This window comes from Seriola lalandi, unplaced genomic scaffold, assembly GCF_002814215.2.
Source record: "Seriola lalandi dorsalis isolate HSWRI2012SDOR001 ecotype SW California unplaced genomic scaffold, Sedor1 jcf7180002054286, whole genome shotgun sequence".
NCBI classification, from domain to species: domain Eukaryota; kingdom Metazoa; phylum Chordata; class Actinopteri; order Carangiformes; family Carangidae; genus Seriola; species Seriola lalandi.
This window is the reverse complement of record NW_019524839.1, coordinates 436891-443058: the sequence shown is the minus strand read 5'-3', so window position 1 is coordinate 443058 and position 6168 is coordinate 436891.

Genomic DNA, 6168 nt, shown 5'->3' with positions numbered 1-6168 from the left:
TTGTTTTGAAGTTTGAGGCCAGTGCAGAGTCAACCACACCAGATAGCATGTGGGAAAGTTTCCAAAGTAGTATGTTCCTGTAGAGACTAAACATCTGGACTAACTACTGCTCAGGGCATAAGATCTAAGCCACCAATGAGCTGTGGAGAAACACACACACACACACACACACACACACACACACACACACACACTTGCAAACTACATTTAGATGCATGCAGCATAAACTCCAGTGCATGATGTTATGCACAGATGGGGCTGTGATAAGATTAGCTGTCAACAACAAAGAATAAAAGAGTGATGGTTGGATGAAAGATAATCACTTTTCATGTGATTCCGATTAGCAGAATGGAAAATAATGAAAGTTCCCGCTGAGGAATGACCACTCACTCCCTTCTCAAAAAGACAATCATGCACATACAGTACAATCACCAGAGCACAAACATGGAGAAAAACACAACACGAAAATAGGATTTGGTGTTAAAACATGAATGCATATGCATCTGTCCAAATTGCTTCACAAACACGGGATGTCACAGTGGCTTAGCATACCACATAACAGCAATATCTCCAGTATGAATCCAGTTGGGGACCTTTGTTGTATGTTACACACACACACACACACACACACACAAACACACACACCCCCATCCCTCCCCCACATTTCCTGTATGCCTCTTCATTGTTTAGTATCAAATAAAGCAAAATGTCCAAAAAATAATCTTTAAAAATATCACAAACAACTTTTGACCATGATATATAGTGACACGAGTGCTAACTTCCTGCAGAAGCCTAAGTCAATGACCATGCAAACATTTAAAGTCAAGCAACAAGACTGAAAGGAAAACGATTTTCATCTCACTGATCTGCACACAAAGTGCAGGACTGCAGCTCCTGCTCTTTTGCAGGGAGGTGATGCAGCCCTTTGGATGTTCGGCCTGGAGGCTTTGTGGCTCATCGCCGCCGTCAGAATGTTGACACAAGTGCTCCTTCATTTGCTTTCAACAGGACCTCCTGAAAACTCACACCTCCTAGCAACCCAGCTCTGTCTCTCTCTCTCTCTCTCACACACACACACACACACACACACACACACACACACACACACACACACACAAGGGGAACATTCTCCCCTCTGGGTGTTCTAACAGGGCTTGGGGTGTGATTTGGTTGGGAATGGGGAACAACAAAGAAGCACCTCTTGCTATTCTGATGTACATCCCATCCTCTCAATTTATCAGATGGTCTCTTTGAATTAGTGGAGGCAAATCAAACACAGCCAGTGATTCTGTAGCTGTTTCATTCATTTGTCCAATCCGCCTGGCCACACTTAGTCTCATTACTAGCACCGACTGTTCTCGGACAAAAAGCATGTGCTTGTTGTCATACGGACGTGTTTGAGTGTGTCTGTGTGCTTGTGTGTGTGTTAATTCCACTTCTCAAGGGACAGAGGAACCAAATTCTAAACAAAAAAACCCATATCTCTTAGTTAAATTTAAGTAGAACACAGCAAGGTCACTCATCTAGATGCAGGAAGATGAAAGTAAATTGCTGAAGTTAAAAGTACAGATTAACATGTATTTTAAAACTGCAACAGAAAATACAGAAACACAAAAAAAAATTGCACAAAGACACACACCCAGCACACACTAATACAGGGAGAGTACTTTAGTCCATTTCTCTGCTTTTTAGCTTCCTCTGCAGCATCTCTTTAGAAATTTAAGGATGGTGATTAGACTGAAAATCATCCATCTATACTCCTTCCTGTCATCTTTTCTTAAAAGCCTAGAGGTGAAACCAGCAATTACATTTACAAGCCTCAGTCATGGAAAGGTGCTTAGATGGTTTCTTTGTGGGCTTTGGTGAGTACATGTGCTCTCTCGCTCTCTGAAGCATTAAAATCTGACAGAGTGTCCTAAATGACAGGGAAGAAGCTAAAATTTTCACGGTGTTGGAATGAAAGAAGTTGTAACGCTTTTGCAGTACAGCCAACACTGTCAGGAACAGCCATCAAAATCCAATCCATGTGCCAAGCAGCCTTACATTGACATCTGATTAATGGCACACATTTCTTGGAAAAAAGTGACTTAAAAAGTAAAACCACAGAAGAGAAACGGACGCTTCAAATGGTACAGTCAGGAAGGGACTAGTATTCCCCAGGCGTTTATGAATAGATACAGATATTTGGATGGTGGATAAACAAAACCGCTTAATGAGAGAGAAAAAAACATGGCACTTAGAGGGACTTTTCCCAGTTCTCCGTTTACTGAGTTTCAGCCAAGCTCCACAATCAACTGCATTGACACCACAGAGGGAGACAGTGGGAGAGATGGAAGGAGGGAGAGAAGTGGGCTATAGAGATTTTAATTTATTGGTATATTATATAATGGCTGCTAAGATTTCCCTGCAGTGAATATCTGTTGTGTTTCCAGATAACTTCCAGACAATGACATGACAACCTTGTTTCAAGACAACATCTGCATTGCCACCTGTGTTTTATCATGGGGCATCATTGTTAAGGAGGAATATGGAATGGGACACATAGTTACACTGAGTCCACAAAGACAATGTATTATATTATGCAGTGATGTCAAGTTATTACTCATCACTCACCACTTTTTGTCCTTTGTTTTCTTGCGGTTCAAACAGTTTCCTCAAACTAACAACTTGTGCACTATAAGAGCTTGGTAATTTCTCCCCAGCACTAGACAGGCCTGTTATTATTTCAAGTAAGTCACACCTGTATAATGTAATCCGATGGATACCATTGCAAGTTACTCACACACTGAAGTGATAGGAAAGGCAATTAAAAACAGTCTGCTAGAGTCTGTACCATGATCAGCAGTAACACATGCCTCTGGAGTAATGTGTGACTTCCTTAACATAAAATTGTCCTTCTGCTAAATAAACACATCAAACCGGATATAAAGAATTAATTGTAACAAGACTAGGTAGGCTATTTTATTGCCCTTCCAAGCTCAACATGGATTCATAAGCTTGCCCATTTCACAACAGTGAAGTGACAAAAGCTATTTTTATTTATGAACATATCCCGTTGACAGGACAGGGTGAAATCGCTGCCTGTAATCACTAGCATTGTGATATTAAGCTAGGCAGCAGTCCAATCATAGACTGTATGAGTCCAATGTTGACATGTTAACAAGTAGGCTAATTTGCTAGTTATCTAGGCAGCTACAGTGTTGTGTTACTTAAGGTCAACACATTGCAACAGTTTGGTTGTGTATTTTGGTTGAAGCAGTTCGGCGAGCGTGGAGGAAAGAGAAAAAGATAGAAAACTCACGTCCATACAAGCGCTGGAACTTCCACGATGCTCGTCGTTTACTAACTTATATAATATAATAACTTTAATAACGACACTTCAACCTTACCATGCCCGGTTGGACGGCTGTATCTTATCATAGATGAACAAAACAAAAGACACACGTAACCTAAACCATACTCTTGAGTTGAAGTGCGACAACAATTAAGGAGCTCATTAACAGGCATTCACTCATTCATTATCAAGGTGCGCCGCTGAAACATAAGGAAAACAGAAGCGCGGTCTGATGACGCTACTCCTCTCGTATCTAGGCAACAGCATGTCTTAAAGTCACATTTCACAATTTCGACTGTTCCATCATCCATTCAGAATAATACCAAGGAGTCAGGTTCTGAAGCTGTGCCAGTTTATACCCATTGATGACCTCGATACTCCATTGGTTAGTCCATGATTCAGTCACATAGCATTGACTTACATTAGGCAAAAGAAAAAAAAAAATCAAATGTTAAATTCACCAATTTTTCATTATATTCACTGCCCTTCTCTGGCAGACTGGGACAGGTGAGGTAACAGAGAATCTAACAGTTTGTGATTGTTGAACGTTACTCAAGAAACATTTTGCCAAAACATTGTATTATATATGGCAGGCCTTAACGTCAAAGATACCACCCTCAGCTAGAAAATATGTCGGACAATAAGCTTTTGAGCTTCATTACCTAAACTTGAGTCAGAGCTAAGCAACAAAATCAGTGAGTAGCATATGGAGTGCTGAGGCCACAGAGGGGCTTGTGCCATGTTTGGCTTGTTAATAAGTGTGGAAATCAGAGTGACATGGTAGTGAATCTAGTTATATGTCATTCAGTGTTGAATTGCCTAGCATCAAAACATAGATACAGGCCCATCTGAGAGGAAGAGTCGAGGGACACAGATAGGAACCAGTGTTAAGAGTAGGAGGAGAGAGAGAGATGAATATCTGTCCGATGTGGTTCTTTAAGATGCACAGACCCTGCTCCAGCACCTGCAAGATGAAATCTGTCACATTTCATCTGCTCACCAGGCCGTGTGTGTATGTGTATGTGTATGTGTATGCGTATGTGTATGTGTATGTGTATATGTGAGTAAAAAGTGTGTTTTGGTGAAGGGCTGGGTGAGTGGGGCAAGTAGCAGCAAGCCTATCAAGCGCACATTCACTTACTGAGACTGTAACCACCTGAGAATAAACTCTTGTTGCAAGGGTATCACAAGTTCAGGTTAGGGATTATCACAACAGTGTCCATCTGATAGCTGCTGTATGTAACCCTCAACCTGCTTTATCTAGGTCGAATAAACAACATTATTTCTCCTCTTCTCTTTCTCCTTTTTGTGTCTTTCCGCTCTCTTTCCGCCCCCCTTCTGAAGCCTGACTCAGGGCCTTTACAGTGTGGGTGTTCTGAGAGCTTGTTGGTAAACCAGAGGATTATCCCAATTGCTTTATGACTAAAGTCTAGCCTGCTATTATGATGCTTTGTCATTGGGAAATCACATCTTACCAGTCACGCACCCTGAAACACACACACCCTACCCTCGAGGGGTGATGAGAACATGCGCACCGAAGCCGACAGGACCCTCATCACCTGCAAAACCTTGAGCCTGGGAAAGCCCCCGATGCACGAATACATAAACACACATAAACAGCCTGCAGTGTAGACCTAACCTCAGGCAAATAGTTTGGCTGAATGAGCAGGATGCTGTAATAACGGTAAAAAGATTACACCATGTGCAGCAATATTTCTTTGTGTAACACAGAGCCCTTTTAATTGATGTTCAGATCGATATAATAAAATCAGACATAAATTACTGATCAGAGCACACCTGCACAAAGAAAGGCCATAAATTACAAAAATACTATAAGTATGTCCCATGGATCAGATTATGTGGGGCAGTTGTAAGTGCAGCACTCTGCCTTTGTTAGCGGGCTTAATTGAACATAGCTTGGATCTGACATTGGCTAACAACATGAAGTTAGCTCCCTCCTGCATTACTGCCAGAGCAAATTAATTCTCCCTCCAGATCAATGGGCTTATAGTCTATACACATCTACACAGAGAGATTTCACAAGCAGGCTGCTATATCAGCTGCCTAGTTTTCTGCCTTTACTTGACAACCATCCCCCCAACCAACCTTGTTTATCACAGAAAAGGAATCAGATCCGCAGACCGAGGCCAACAAGTTTCTCCTGTTGTTTCCCTCTCTTTCATTTATATAGATACAAACATAAAGGCGCCCTTGCTGCCCTACACAGAGTCCAGATCAATACGTAATGGGAGTCTGACTGAGCAGATGAGCTCTCTCTCACTCTTCCCATCCTGATTGAACACTATCTCTTTGTGTTGTTAAGGCACATCTATAGTCTCAGAGAGAGCGAAGGATTGAAGGAGGGTGGCTGGAGGGAGAAAGAGGAGCGAGGACAGAAAGAGAGAGAGAGAGCGAGAGAGAGAGAGAGAGAGGGAAGAAGATGGCACGAAAAGGAGGAAGAGCTGAGTGCCAAGATGTTGCACAACAACCCCCTAGTCTTTCCAACAGGCAGAATTATCATTCAGGGCAAAAACACATCAACAACGATCCAATACCCTGGACTCACAGGATACAGCTTAGCGCCACCCCCATCCCTAACAGCACATACCCACACATAACCTAACTGAAGCTTTCAGTCATTTTCATCTCTGACTACAGCAAATTATATTATACCTATAAATTATAGTAACCCTACGTTTTTCCTATTAGGTGGGTTTCCATCCAAATGTAAAACAAATTTTAAAAGCAAAAGAAATTTCAATCCACTATTGTTATACAAATATTAGAACCTGGCTCGACAAGATAAACAGTCAGTGATGCTATTTCTCCATCAA